Below are 16,577 nucleotides of genomic sequence, written 5' to 3' on the forward strand. Positions count from 1 at the left end.
TTAATCTGCAAAAGAATTGAGGATGGAAGAAGAAAAGACATGACAATTGTGTTCAAGTATGTGAAGTGCTATTCTGTAGAAAAATAGCCAGTAGCAAAGGACACAAGTTGCAAAGAAGAGAATTGGTACTCAGTGCTTGGAAAAACTTCCTGAAAGAACTACTCATTAGCAGAATGGGCTGCCATTCAAGGTAGTGACTTCCTCTTTGAAGATTTTCAAATAAAAGACTGGATGACCATGTTCATCTATGTTACAGTAGACAATCCTCTTAACTATGGGTTGACCTAGATGACCTCTGAGATTCCTTTTGATTCTCAAATCCTGATTTTTTTTCATTTCTTTCTGTGGAATCAAGGCTGTCCTTTCTTTTCTTTACAGAAATAGAATACCAATATTCCTCAGGAATGGAATTTCGAAGACAGGAATAGATAGAAAAATAAGTTAAAATTCAAAGGCATCTATTTGGTTCTGGTTTATTTATCAGTCAGCTTTCCATTTTTTCCAGACTTTTAGAAGAATAGAATGGCCTTGTTTCCATGATCCCTATTGTATGGATACCAAGAAAGAGTATTTAAAATTATTGTTGATATTACTATCCTAAGGTTGTCTTGGTTTAGCTTTATCAGGCTAAGTTGTTTTGTTTTGTTTTTTTTAGGTTTTTTTTGCAAGACAAATGGGGTTAAGTGGCTTGCCCAAGGCCACACAGCTAGGTAATTATTAAGTGTCTGAGACCTGATTTGAACCCAGGTACTCCTGACTCCAGGGCCGGTGCTTTATCTACTGTGCCACCTAGCTGACCCCAGTCTAAGTTTTATACATAATTCTTTGAGTGCTATAAGATAAGTAAGATTTCTTAAAGTAACTCTTGTGATCACTTATTTGCTTCCCTTCATTAGTAAGATGATTTTTTCTCCCCGCCCCCCACTGTTTCTATTCAGTGGTTTTCCTGAAATATGAAGCTTTTTTTAATTCTCCTCTGAAGGTGTACCCTTGTCTTCTCTATTCCCCCTAGTAACTAACTGTCCATGGTTGGATTCTTTCTCCTTTGTCTGCTCATTTTAAGTTTTAAATTTTTATTTTTAGCAGCTTGCATTTTCAACTCTAATTCAGGGCTATTGGGGCTGGTGCCTCTGACTTCAGGTCCTTCTTACTGTTATTTTTTTGAGCTTTATCCTAGGCTCAATCTCTGCTCTCCTTTTATCTCTTCAAGTCACAGTCATGGCCCCTCAGCACACTGGGCTAGAAGTGATCTTACTCTCAGAGAACTCTCCAGTGGCTATAACCATCAATTCTCCCCTCTGGCCTGGACCTGAGCTCAATAACTTAGTTCTCCTGTAAGTGCCTATAGTCAGCAGCATCTTCCAGTCACTGCTTCTGCACTCACTAGGTATGTGCAGCTTGCATCTGGGAAGTACAGCTGGGTCTGACCTCTCTTCGTGGTCAATTATATTGATTGTTTTTCTTGCATGCACTACCTGATCACAGTGTATGATCTTAATTATAACATGCTGTAATCTTTCTGCTACAATTTTATTTAAAATTTTTGCATCAATATTCATTAAGGAGATTGGTTAATAATTTTCTTTCTTTGTTTTGGCTTCTGCTGGTTTAGGTACCAGAACTATGTTGGTGTCCTAAAGGGAATTTGGTAGGACTCTACCTATTTTTTCAATGTAAAAATTTAAATGTATTAAATGTAATTTAAATTTCAATGTAAAAATTTACATTTTCAATGTAAAATTTTTTATGTAAAATTGTTCTCTAAATATTTGATAGAATTCACTTATAAATCCATCTGGCCCTGGAGATTTTTTTCTTAGAGTGTTCATTAATGGCTTGTTTCAGTTTCTTTTCCTGAAAAATTTTCTCTTCTGTTAATCTGGGCAATTTATATTTTTATAAATAGTCATCTGTCTCACTTGGATTGTCAAATTTATTGGCATACAGTTGGGAAAATAGTTTCAAATTATTACTTAAATTTCCTCCTTTGGGTGATTTCACCCTTTTCATTTTTGATACTTTTAATTTTGTTTTCTTCTTTCTTTTTTAAATAAGATTTATCTTTTTTATTGGATTTTTCAGAAAACCAATTTTTAGTTTTATTTATTAATTCAATAGTTTTCTTTCAATTTTATTAATTTCTCCTTTGATTTTTAGAATTTCTAATTCAGTATTTAGTTGAGAATTTTTAATTTGTACTTTTTTCTAGCATTTTTAGTTGCATGTCCAATTCATTGATATCCTCTTTCTCTAAAATTATTATTTCTCTGATTCGTTTTGATCTACTCATTCTTTAATATTAAGTTATTTAGTTTTCAATTAGTGTTTAGCTTATCTTTCCATGACCCCTTATTACATATAATTTTTTTTGTATCATGACCTGAAAAGGATGTATTTAGTAATTCTAACTTTCTACATTTAATTGTGAGGTTTTCCTGCCCTAATACATGGTCAATTTTTGTGAGGTGCTATTTACTTCTGAGAAGACAGTATATTACTTTCTTTCCCCTTTCATTTTACTCTAGAGGCCTATCATATCTAACTTCTCTAAAAGTCTATTCACCTCTTCAACTTTGTTCTTGTTTATTTTATAGTTACATTCATCTATTTCTGAGAGAGAGAGAGAGAGAGAGAGAGGTTGAGGTATCCCATTAATATAGTTTTGATGTCTTTTTCTTCTTCTAGTTCCTTTGAAGAATATAAAGCTATATTCTAGCTCCTCTATGAATATGTATGCTATACCATTTGGTGCATATATGTTTAGTATTGATAGTACTTCATTACCTATGGACCTTTTGGGAAGATATAGTTTTCTTCCTTATCCATTTTAATGAGATCCATTTTTAGTTTTGTTTGAGATAAGGATTGCTACCCTAACTTTTTTTACTTCAATTGAAACTTTATTTATTCTGCTCCAGTCTTTTACCCTGTGTGTATCTTTCTGCTTCAAATGTGTTTCTTGTAAACAATGTATTGTAGGATTCTAATTTTTAATCTATTAGCTATCTGCTTCTGTCTTACTAGAGAGTTCATCCTGTTCACATTCAGAGTTATAATTACTAACTCTAAAATTCCCTTCATCTTGTCTTTCCTCTCTTTGTACTTTTTCTCTCTCCTTCCCCTTTTTCCTCCTCACCCATTTCTTATTTTGGACTATTGACTCCCTCAATCTTCCCTCCCTTTTATCAACTCATTTCCCTTTTCTTTTTCCTTTAAAAAACAAAAATTATTTCAGAGAAAAATGAAAGAAAACAGGAAAAATTTGACATTTTATATAGTATTCCATATCCTGGGTCCCTCACCTCTGCAAAGATATCTAAGAGATGTCTCCTTTTAGCTAGTCTTTGGGGCAAAACTTGACTATTACAATTTCATAGCATTATTTCAGTTGTTTTGTGTTCTTTCCATTTGCATTTTAATAATCATTATATATTAAGGATGACAACTTAGATCATTACTCCACTTCACCTAAAGTTAGTGACTAGATAAAAGGGCATGGTTATGGATTCCTATAATCTCTAATACTGAGGAAGGCTGAAACAGGCTGATCATTGGAACTCAATGAGGAATTCTGAGCTGCAGTAGGGCTAAAACTGATTGAATGTCCATACCAAGTCTGGCACTAATATGGGAAGCCCCAAAGATTGAGGGGCCACCTAGTTGTCATTGGAAGGACAAAACATCCTAGATTATAAACAGAGCAGGATTAAATTTCTATGCATTCACCCATAGGATAGCAATCATAAATAGTCACTGCACCTCCATCTTGGGCATACAAAGAAGGCTCAGCTTCCCAAAAAAGAAAAACCAAAAAACCCATTTGATACTTCTACCTGAGAATGTACATTGAATGATAGCCAGATGTGAGCAAGTTCTAGGCACCTCTGTCGAATCAACAAATTGATCATCAGTTTTAGGTCATTTGTAAAACTTCTTTGATCAATTTAGATGTCATTGGATGAGGATTCTTGGAAGATGGAGTAGGTCCAAAAATTCCAATCTCTACATATTTCTTCCACAAACAAGACAAAAAAGTGAATCAGAATGAACACAGAATCAAAAAATAAACAAGAGATGGGGTAGAATAGTTGTTCTCTTTGTAGAATCAGAGAAGATCCAAAGAAAGAACCCTGGTTAGAAGTTTGGCCCCAGAAAATTGTAAACACATCCAGGCTAGCTCCTCTGAAACATCAAGCAGTGAATTGTGGCGGGGGGGGGGTGGGGGGGGGGGGGGGGGGGGGGGGGGGGCAACTGGGTTTGAAAGATAGCATTGGTTTCAGCCACAGGAATTCTCACCAGTCCTACAGTGTGGAGAGTCAGGTATCTGAGCCAGGGGAGATTGAGTGAACCTCTGCTGTTTTTTTTTTTTGTCCCTTTTTTCACTTTTACTTTCCCTCTCCCTTTTATTACTTTCTTCTTTCTTTGTCTTTCCCCTTTCACTCCTACTTCCCTCTAGGATAGTATAAATTTCTAAACCCAATTAGGAATGTATGTTATTCCCTCTTTGAATCAAATCTGTTGAGAGAAAGATGTATTCAGGGATCACATCCTCCTTCTTTCTCTTTATTATATTAGGTCATGTGTGCTTCTTCATGTGGTACTTTTTATCCTCTAATATCATCACCTTCTTCTCCTAGCATAATTCTTTTTCAATGTCCTATTTGTTTTATAACTGCCATATTCCCTCTCCCTCTATTACAGTATAATCCTTTCAACTGTCGTGATAGAACAGTTTTCAAGAATCATAAACATCTTTACATCATAAATGATTTATACATATTCTCCTAGTTCTGCTCCCTTCAACTGTCCCAATATAAATATAACCCTCAAGAGTTAAAAGTTTGATTACATCACATTCAATTCTTACCTTCTGTCTAAGTATGCTCCTTTTAACTGTCCCAATAGAAAGAGTTCTCTAGAGTTACCAGTATTATCTTCCTATGTAGGGATAATGTCAATTTAGTCTTATTAACTAAAATTTTCACCCTACCCATTTACCTTTTCATGTATCTCTTGAGTCTTGTATTTGAAGATCAAATTTTCTGTTTAGTTCTGATCCTTTTATCAGGTAAGTTTGAAAGTTCTCTATTTTGTTGAAAATTCATCTTTTCCCCTGAAAGAATTTGCTGAATTTTGCAGAAATAGTTGGTTATAATCAAGGTCCTTTGCTCTCTGGAATGTCATATCCATTCCTTTAATTTTGAAGCAGGTAAGTAGATCCCTGGTATTTAAATTGCTTCTTTTTTGGCTGCTCCACTATTTTCTATTGTAGTTGAGAATTCTAAAATTTGACTGTAAAATTCCTTGGAGTTTTTATTTTAGATTCTCTTTCTAGGGGTGATTAATGAATTCTTTCAAATATTATTTTATCTTTTTGTTATAAGATAATAAGGTAATTTCCCATGATAATTTCCTGAAAGATATTGTTCAGGCTTTATTTCTGATCTTGGTTTTCAGATAGACCAATAAGACATGAATTATTTCTCCTGGATCTATTTTCCAAGTTGATCAGTTTTCTTAAGAGGTATTTTACATTTTATTCTATCTTTTCAGCCTTTTGGTTTTCTTTGATGGAATTTTGGTCATTCATTTCCATTGTCCAATTCTAGTTTTTAAGGTTTTTATTTTCTTCAGTTAGCTTTTGTTTTTCCCTTTCCAAATGGTTAATTTTACTTTTAAATAAGCTGGGTTTTTTTTCAGATAGTCAATTTTATTCAATTTTACTTTTAAAATAGTTGTTTTCTTCAGCCAATGTTTCATAATACTCTTGCATGATTCTCATTTCTTTTCTTCATTTATCTTCTTCCCCTCTTCTATGGTATTTAAGATCCTTTTTGAGCTCTTCCAAGAGGTCTTTTCTATATTTGAGGTCAATTCATGATACTTCATTACCTATGGTATCTTTTAGGAAGATGAAGTTTCCTTCCTTATTCCTTTGAGGTTCCACATGTGTGCATTTTGTCACTGCTTTACTCTTCTAATATGGGATTTTTAATTGTCTCTACAAGAATAGTAACTGTCAATGGTTAATGTTTGGAGTTTTTTTTTTATTGTGCTCTGTTTTGTTCATTTTGATAGCTAAACTCTTTTCTTATGATATAGGATTTATAGTCCCAAGCTTTTTGTACTGGGGATCAGAAGTCTGCAGTTTGTTCACTCAGCTAAGGGAGCCCAAAACCACACCAGTGTTCTGGGGCTGGAGCCTTGCTCTATGAACTATGGTTTAGACTCTCACTCAAGATATCCAACTCTCACTACTGACTTGCTAAATTGGATTTTTGAGTCACATGGGGACCCGAGCTGGTTGGGACCTGAGCTGCACTGTGACCAAGAGCCTCTCATTGATTTTCCAATCCTCCTGCCTATACTAGTCTACACAACATTTTTATCCATGTGAGACAGACCTTTTCTTGAAGTTTCTCCAAGAAATCTCATTGAAAAATTGTTTTGCTATTTGTTTGTTTTTTGGGGTGGTGTTTCTGTGGTGTTAGGATCTGTTTAGAGGTTTCCAGAAAAGCTCCTGGAGATTCCTGGATTTGTGCTACTATCTTGGTTAAACCCTGGAAGTACCCCAATAAAATGTTTTTAAAGAATTTCCATTCCTTAGGAAATTGTTTCACTTTTGTATTTTTATTTGCAATGCCTGACAAATAGTAAGTACTTAATAAATGCATTTTCATAAAGCAATTAATTTCCTAACTTTTTCAAAATTGGTCTGTGACTCTTTCCAAACTGTTACACCCGACTGATTCTAAAAAGCAAGTTATATCCAGTTGGGACAGAGACTACACATCCTATGCTTTTAGGAAAGGTGGGTCCCTCTGATTTAATGTTTTCATTCTTCTGCTCTGGTACATCATCCTATTGCTCTTTTATTTCTGGAGTAGAAATTCAGAGAAGGGTATTTGTAGATTCTGGTTTTATTATGGTTTGAGGAAACATGTAAGTCATATTGGACTAATAATTTTTGACATCCTTTCTACCCCTACCTTACTGTATAACTAGCTGTTGTGGCTGACACCACAGAGGGCCAAGATATCCAATTCTCAAACTGCCCAAGTGAAATAAGTATCCCTAGTCTGCCAGGAAAAAGCAAGTTGTATAAATACTACTTTAAAAGCTCATTCTAAATTCTTGAGGGCTGCTTCTTCCAAGGAATTTAACATGAGATTATACCTATTTGAGCTCAGACTATCAGCCTAATGTTATTTTGTTATGAGTGGGAAGGGGATGTCATCATCTTCAGAGTCAATCCTCTGCAGCATCCCATGGGTAAAAATAAATTTCTAACATGCACAATGGCTATAATAGGAAATTGTTTATTTTCCTGAGGCATATGTAAAAACAAACAAAAATAAAAACAAACAGGCTTTCTGAGGTATGTAGGGAAAGGAGAGAGATAAAAGAAAAGACAGTTTGTCCACAGTGGGAGATTTGACTCTCAGAGACTATTACAGAGATAATGAGAGAATCCTAGAAGAAGGGTTCAGAGCAGTCTAATACTCTGTATTGTATTTTATGATTATACTTTATGGACAGAGTCTAGTAGGATAGAAGTTACTCTATGGAGAAAGATGGACACCACTCCCTCTTCCACCAAACATGCTGGAGCATGTGAAAAATCTCCTTTTACTCCATAATAGTTATGACTGTTTAATACCAACTACTACCTAACTGAGGACTCTCATCTTAGAGGTTTAACAAATTATAAACAAATCAAGATCCTTGTCTTCAAGGAACATGGATGAATGGATAAATTCCCAGTGATCCCAGCTGCCAGGGAAACTGAGACTGGCAAAGCTCTTAGGCTTTGGAGACTTTCAAGCTTCAGTGGAGTGGGTTAACCCAGTCAAGTATCTGCACTGTTTGTCATCAGTATAGGGAGCCCCAAGAAGGGTGGGGGGACACTAAATTGCCAAAGGAGCATCATTCAGTTTCAGGTTGGAAACTGAGCAAAATTGTATTTATAATGATGCCTGAAATGATAGGAGATAATGATATAGACAACTTGCCATAGTGTAGCAGGTGATTCCCCAGAGGATAGTTACCCCACTGAGTACAAGTGAAGATCAATGTACCCAGCAAATGGCAGCTGGTCTCTTTTCTTGATTGTTGGCATGCTTTGTTACTGGCTCTCTTGTCATGCAAAGCCTCAGAGTCCTCAGCTGGCATTTTTTCTTTTTTAGTTTTTTTTTTGCAAGGCAATGGCATTAAGTGGCTTGCCCAAGGCCACACAGCTAGGTAATTATTAAGTGTCTAGGCTGGATTTGAACTCAGGTACTCCTGACTCCAGGGTTGGTGCTCTCTCCACTGCACCACCTAGCCTCCCTCAGTTGGCATTTCTCATTCAGCTTCAGTTTTCCCTCAATTGAAAAAAATAAAAATTAAACATTTAATTAAAAAGAAACATATGAGTAAAATTAACAAGAAGTTTTGAAAAACTAGAATATTTTTGTATTGTTGATGGAACTGTGAATGGGTGCAAAGTGTCTGCAAAGCAATTTGGAATTATGCCCAAAAAGTTACTCAACAGTTCGTGCCATTTGACTCAACTATAGCACCTTTGGATTTATCCAAAAGAGATAAAAAAAATTAAAAAGTCCTACATGTACAAAAATATTTAGAACAGCTTTTTTATAACAAAACAAAAAAAAAACTTGGAAAAAGGGGATGCCCATAAAGTGAAGAACTGCCATATAGGTTGTGATGGAATAGTATTATAAGAAATGAGGAAATAAATTAGATAAAAAGTACAAAGAAATGTTTTTTTTAAACTATTGAAGAGTGAAACAGAGAAAAGAGAAGCATTTATATTATAACATCAATATTATAAATGTATAAATACTTTTGAGAACTCAGAAACTGATAAAGAAAATAAGCAGAAACAGGAGAAAAAAGTGTATGTTAACAATATTGTGAAAATAGTCAACTTTGAAAGGTATGAGAACTATCATCAATACAATGATCATTCCATGGGAAATGATTTCACATGTAATATACTTTATGGCAGAGGTAATGGATTTAGAAAGGGAGAGGTGATACCATTGTTGTCACACAAAATTTCAGATGAGGTCACTATATTATCATTTTGTTTGTTTTGTTTTGATACGAGTCCTTTCATGAAATGACAATAATGTGCAAATACATGTTTGTAATGTAAAAACAAAAGACATCAATAAAACTTTAAATCATGAAAGAAAAATAATTCAACCAAATATAATAACTTGAAAAGATCAAACCTTCCTAAACTAGTTCTGTTCAATTGTTTTTCAGTCATGTGTCTTCATAACTCCATCTGTAGTGTTCTTGGCAGAGATACTGGAGTGGTTTGACATTTCTTTCTCTAGCTCATTTATAGACAAGAAAACTGAGGCAAACAAGGTTAAGGGATTTGCCCATAGTCATATATATAATAAGTGTCAGGTCAGATTTAAACTCATGAGGATGGCTTTTACTGATTGCAAGCCCAGTTCTCTATTCCTTGTACCACCTAAAAAATATCTTTAAATTTCAAATTTGAATCAACATTGTCCCAAGGATTTTTTTTCAGAGAAGAGAATGTCACTTTTCCATACAGTATATTTAAGAAATGTATGAATTGAATGACCCTTGGTAGACATAACATCTGGGAATTTATGTTCTTACATATTATTACATGGTACAAAAACTTCTAATACATACTACAATTATATTTTTTTCATTTTGAGAGCCAAAATGGCATTAGCTTTTCCCATGCCTTTTTTTAAAATTTCAGGATAACCACCCAGAGCCATTTTTTTTTCATTGGCCTTTTAGGGTCAAATTTCTTTTGAAGAATGTGATTAATGCATGTTATATATATATATATATATATATATCGACCCATTTTTTTAAAGGTAGCTTTATATACTGCCATTTTACTGCTTTTGCTCAACACACTTGTCAAAGAAAAGACATTCACATCTGGTTATTTAATCTTTTCATACTCTGGACTGTAAAATGAATGGAAATTATTGCTCCATCTTCCAGATCCAAAATATAAGAAGTCTGATTTTGGGAGATTAGACAAATTGGATGTTGTATCCCTGAGTAAGAAATTCTTGGAATCACTGTTATTATTCAGGTGTCACACTGTCATATCTCCTTGTAGGAGGTCATTCTTCCCTGTAATCTCTGTCTTGGTACCACATGAAGGCACTCCCATTATAGAAATATCATGAGGTATGGAGCATACAATTCATTATAGCTACTGGAACACTTCCCTTCATGAAATTGTGCCCACTGTTTCCTTCTCTTTACATCTGATTACATTCTCTAGTTACAATTTCTTCCCCCAATATAGATTTGATTATGACTTATCCCTTCCTCAGTTCTGGAGTGGTCAGAAGATATTAATTATATATGATATGAGTGATCACCAAACCACCTCTAGAACTAAACTTCTATGTCCCAGAAGAGGAAAAGATAGAAACTGTTTTGTAGTTTCATACCCATCTCAGCATTTCACATGAATTTACAAAGGTAAAGGAAAGTCCCCCTCTGCTCTCAAATGCAAATTCAATAACTGCAGAATCAAGATGAAGCGTTATTTTGTTACTTCTCAGATGCTCCTCAGGTTTTTAGTAACAAGTCACTAAGTGTTATCAAACTAGGAAAATCTTATACTTCCTATAGGTATAAAAGTCAGACCTATAAAACTCTTCATTAATGCGTACCTCTTTCCTCAAGTTCAGATTCTTACCACTCTTTTGATATTAGTGACCTTTCTTTTTAATATTAATACATTCTTGTTATTGTTTTTTTAGAGCCTCTCCTAAAATTAGGGGATCTTTCAGGAATTTCCACCACAAATGCATCACAATACTTTTAAAACATGATATATTCCATTTTAAATTGTGATGCTATAAAAATTATAATTAGCAAATCAATAAGGTTAACTAACTCAACAAGAAGTCAAAATAATAAATTTAAATAATATCTATATAAGCAATGAAATTATAAACAATTATCAATTAAAGCATAAAAAGTTAAAATAGTAATAATTGATATCATTGAGTATAAGAAATATTTCATTTATGATACTATGAGAGTTTTTCCACAGGAGAGAGAGAAAGAAAAAAATGTATGTCTGAGATACAAGCCCTTCTCCCAAGAGTAGCAGAGTTTTGGGGTGAGGTGCTCTACTTGTCACTTATATACAGTAGTCACCTGTCAGCTTGTTATTTGCCTTCTTATAATTCATTCTCATCAACCTGAATTCTAAGTTAATCCATGGGTAGGCTTGAGAATTTCCTTAATAATTACTAATATCTAAAGCTCATTAATTAATCAGTTTGATTTATATCTTATTCCCATTTAGCAAATATTATTTTTAATTTTGTTTTTCAAGTTTTTCAGCATTAATTCATTAAAAGTGACACATTTTTCTACCACCCTCCCTTCCCATCCCCTCCTTTCAGTGGAGAACAGTCTGGTAAAAGTTGGTCATATGCATTTGTGTTTAACACATTTATATATTAGTCATTTTGTGTATAAGAAATTAGGACTAAGAGAAAAGAAAGCCATGGGATGGGAAGGAAAAACATGAGAAGTTTTTAAAAAAAGTGAACATAGCTATCTATTCAGATTCTGCAGTGGTTTTTGTTTTTCCTCTGAATGTGGATGGCATTGTCCATAATAGTTGTCCTACATCTCTGAACTGCTGAGAGGAGCTGCACCCATCATAGCTGATCAACTCACAATGTGTTTGTTAATACATACAATGATCTCTTGGTTCTGCTCCCTTTGCTCAGCATCAGTTCATGTAATTCTTTCAGTGTTTCTCTAAAGTCTGACTATTCATAGTTTCTTTTTTTTAATTTCTTTTTTTATTCTCATTTTATATAAGTGTTTTTTTTACATTAATAAAATATTCTTGTTTACAAGTAAACAAAATACCCCTCCTCCCCCCATGAATATAGATAGACTTGCTTGGGCGAAAAAAGTAAAGGGGAGAGAAAAAAATTAAAATAAAAAAATAATAGTAATAATTGTAGGTATGGCCAGGTGGCACAATGGATGAAGCACCAGCCCTGGAGCCACGAGCACCCCCTTGTAAACTGAACAATCACCCAGCCGTGTGACATGCAAGCCACCCAATTCCCACTGCTCTGCAAAAACCAAAAAAAAAAAAGAAAGAAAAAAAAGACCCAAAATAAAATAAAATAGTAATAATAGTAGGGGTGGCTGGGTGGCAGACAGAGCATTGGCCCTTGAGCCAGGAGCACCTGGGTCCAAATCTGGCCCCAGACACCCAAAGATCACCCTTCTATGTGGCCCCAGGCAGGCCATCCAGCCCCACTTGCCCTGCACCCTCCTCCAAATAATAACAAAAAATGTGCTTGAGTCTGTGTTCCAACACCAACAACTCTGTCATGGGTGGATCTCATTCTTTATGATAAGTCCATCACAAAAGTTACTTCCATATTTTTCCACCATTGCCATTGCTGATCGCAACTCCCTCCTTTCTTATTTCTCCACTACCATGTACTCTATTTTCTCTCTCCTTTCACTCTGACTCTGCTGTAGGGTCGCTGAGTGGCGCAGCAGACAGATCCTTGGTCCTGGAGCAAAGAAGCCCTGAGCCCCCATACTACCCCTTAGGCCCAGAACCCACCTGGCCCTGTGGTCCTGGGCAGGCCTTCCAATCCCAGCCTCTTGCAAGAAGCAAGAAAGAAAATGTGTTATATCTGGCCACTCTCCCCCCCATGGTCCATCCTCTCCTCCTTTATTCACATCCCCACCCCTTCCCCCTGCTCCCCCCTCCTTCTTACTCCAGATGTCTATACCCCATTGAGTATATTTGCTGTTTCCTCTCCTAACCATCTCTGATGAGAGCAAAGGTTCCCTCATTCCCCCTTGCCTCCCCCCTTCCATGTCATTGCAATAGCTCATTATAATAAAAAAAATCTTATGTGAAATATCTTGGACTATTCCCCCTCTCCTTTTTCTTTCTCCTGTTCCATTTCCCTTTTTTTCTATTGACTCCATTTTTACACCATATTCTATCTTTAAATTCAGCTTTCTCCTGTGTTTCAACTATAAAAGCTCCCTCTACCTGCTCTATTAACCGAGAAGGTTCACATGAGTATTATCAATGTCATTTTTCTATGCAGGAATACATGCAGTTCATCATCATTAAGTCCCTCATATTTCCCTCCTCTCCTCCAATCTCCATGCTTCACCTGGGTCCTGTATCTGAAGATCAAACCTTCTGTTCAGCTCTGGCCATTCCAAAAGGAACCTTTGAAATTCCCCTGGTTCATTGAAAGTCCATCTTTTTCCCTGGAAGAGGACATTCAGCCTTGCTGGGTAGTTCATTCTTGGCTGCATTCTAAGCTCTTTTGCCTTCCGTTATATTGTATTCCAAGCCCTATGAGCTTCCAATGTAGTTGCTGCTAATTCCTGTGTGATCCTGACTGCAGCTACATGATATTTGAACTGTGTCCTTCTGGCTGCTTGTAATATTTTCTCTTTGACTTGGGAGTTCTGGAACTTGGCTATAATATTCCTAGGGGTTGGTTTTTTGGGATCTCTTTCTCTGGGGGATCTGTGGATTCTCTCCATTTCTATTTTGCCCTCTGCTTCTAGAATATCAGGGCAATTTTCCTGTAGTAATTCTTTGAAAATGATGTCAAGGCTCTTTTCCTGATCATGACTTTCAGGTATTCCAATAATTTTCAAATATCTTTCCTAAGTCTGTTTTCCATATCAGTTGTTTTTTCAATGAGATATTTCACATTTTCTTCTAATTTTTCATTTTTTTTGGTTTTGAAGTATTGATTCCTGATTTCTGGTAAATTCATCAATCTCCCTGAATTCTACTCTTTGAAGGATTTATTCTCCTCAGAGAGTTTTCTTATCTCTTTTTCCATCTGGCCAATTTTACTTTTTAAAGCATTTTTCTCCTCAATAACCTTTTGGAACTGTTTTATCCATTTGACCTAAGCTGGTTTTTAGCATGCTATTTTCTTCAGCATTTTTTTGGATTTCCTTGACTAAGCTGCTGACTTCATTTTCATGTTTTTCCTGCATCTCTCTCTTTTATGTTCCCAGTTTTTCTTCCAACTCCCTCATTTGATTTTCAAAGTCTTTTCTGAGCTCTATCATAGCCTGAGCCCAATTTCTGTTTTTCTTGGAGTCTTTAGATACAGGAGCTTTTGCTTCCTCATCTTCAGACTGAGTATTTTGATCCTTCTTGGGCTCATTTGCAAAATATTTCTCGATAGTCTTCTTTTTGCTTCTCTGCTTGCTCATTTTCCCGGCCTGGGCCTGGTTTGGGGTGTTTCCTGAGCTTTTGGGACACTCCCACAAGGGTTTCAGTGTGTGAGGCTCTGTCCTCCCTCCTGGTCTGTGAATGACCATAAGCACCCCCCTCTGCCATGGGGCCGAGGTGGGGGGGGCCCTGTTGTTTTGTGGGGGGGCCTAGACTGGGATCAGGATCTGAATGTGGTCAGAGCCCCAGAGTCCTGTTCCAGAGGCAGAGGACAGAGCTCTGCAGTCTCTCTTCCCTCCCCTTCCTCAGCTCAATGGCCTCATGTCCTGGAGGCTCCTGCTTATTGGCACCTCCTGCTTCTGTTTCCTGGATCAGGACTGGGGAAAGACCATGCTGCTCGCTGTGTGCCCTGGGCTCCACGTGCTCGCTCTGGCAGAGGTCCCCTGCTGTTCCCCCACTTTGTGCCCGGTGCTCCTTGGGGTGCAGTTCAGGAGACTCCCCCAGTGCTGTGAGCTGAGACTCCCACCACCCTGGGGCTGCCTCCAGGAGGCTGAAGTTCTTTGGCTCTGGAGGGCCACCCCTATGGCAGGCCGCCTCTCCAATCCCGGGGAGCAGAGCCTTTCTGCTCTTTCCCAGGTTACCTTGAGTAGGAGAACTGCCTCACTGGGTCCCTTTGTAGGTTCTGTCTCTCAAAAGTTTAGTTAGAGTCCTTAGCTGATGAATTTTATCAGAGAGCTCCTAAGACTAGATCCCTTCTTGTGGCCATCTTGGCTCCACCCCCTATTCATAGTTTCTTATAGAACAATAGTATTCCATAGCATTCTTATACCATAATTTGTTCAGCCATTCCCCAAATTGATGGGCATCCCCTCAATTTCCAATTCTTTGCTACTACAAAAAGAACTAGCAAATATTACTCATTTAATAAACCAGAGAGACTTACTTTCCTTAGAACATTTGTTCATCTGTCTATCTATCCATCTATTTATCTCTCTGTCTGTCTGTCTCTCAAAATCTCTAATCTTCTATGCTTAAATGCACATTAAATTACTGGCTATACATTTTTAAAAAGTGACAAATAATTACAAAAAAAGAATAATTTTTTTTTATATTGCATTAGTTCTGAAAACGTTTAGAGCCTCTCTGTCATTTCTAACTATAACTACAACTACTTTCCCAGAGGTGCTGCTCTGTGGGACAGTAGAGAAGAGCATTGAATTTAGAGTCAAAGAGACCAGGAGTCTCTTTGTGCTTCTTATTTGTATGAATTTAGTAATCGATCTTTTAATGTATAAGTAATTATTAGATGCCCATTATATTCTCTGTAACTTAGTTTCCTCATCTATAAAAGGAAATTGTTGAACTGAATGGTCTCTTGAACTTCTAAATCTATAAACCTGACCAACTACTTAGACACTTCACAATCCTGTTCATAGTCTGGCCATTCCATTCCCTCAGGGTTCCACTATTCTTTCAGTGCTCTAGGAAGCACTCTAGGGAACAAATTGTGAAAAGAAGCCAATCTTCACCTGGTAGTATCTTTTATCAATAAACTCAGAGGTTCATTTCACATCCCTCTGTGAACATTCTCTTCATCTTCTTCCCAAGATCAGGGTTAAGATAGTTCTCTCCCCTCCCTCAAAATAAGAAATGCCTTTTTTTCTCTTTTTTATATTCTCACATTTTTCTATACAGTTATTACTCAACTATCTCTCCAGAATGACAGCTAAAAAGCCAAGGTCTTCATGAATCTCTTTTCTCTTGAAGATACCAGCTGTAGTGATAGTCTCTATGGGAAAACCTGTTAGTACTGTATATATCATTGGCAAATGTATAGACTGGTGCCAGGAGGAGAAACTAAAAAAACTTTATATTCCAAGTCTCAAACATCTTGTAGGAGGAGCTCTGTGAGTCCCATAGTCCAACATAGTGTGTCCTTGCCACTTATTACTTGGGTTCACCATCTTTTTACTTCTTTCCTCTAGGCCCAGGTCTCTGATCATAGAGACCTGCCTTCTCTGAGCAAACAGAAAGGTCTCAACTGGTCAGGCATCCTGGACCTGGTGCCATTTGGTTCAATTCCATATTTCAGCCCATCCTTCTCAATTAGGCCCATAAATCTGTGATCCTAATCCTGGGTGTGACTCTTCTCTAAGTTTTACCTAATCTGTAGTTTTGCTTAAGAGATGTTTTCATAGCCCAAAATACAAAAAACTTAGGTGATCAAAGGAAAAGACTTTTGGGCTACTATCCAAATGTTCTATTAGCCTTCTAGGCAATGTCAGAAAATCTCAATTAGGCATTTTACCTTCCATCAGAGTCATATTTGGCATGTGCTGCACAA

General features: G+C 36.5%; 1 protein-coding gene across 1 annotated transcript in view; it reads left to right on the forward strand.

Moving 5' to 3' along the window:
• Positions 1 to 16,577, forward strand: part of LOC141505451 (liver carboxylesterase 1-like) — a 68,231-nt gene that overhangs the window by 14,132 nt on the left and 37,522 nt on the right. The window lies entirely within an intron of this gene.

The sequence above is a fragment of the Macrotis lagotis genome, chromosome 1 (genome assembly GCF_037893015.1).
Source record: "Macrotis lagotis isolate mMagLag1 chromosome 1, bilby.v1.9.chrom.fasta, whole genome shotgun sequence".
In the NCBI taxonomy this organism is placed as follows: Eukaryota; Metazoa; Chordata; class Mammalia; order Peramelemorphia; family Peramelidae; genus Macrotis; species Macrotis lagotis.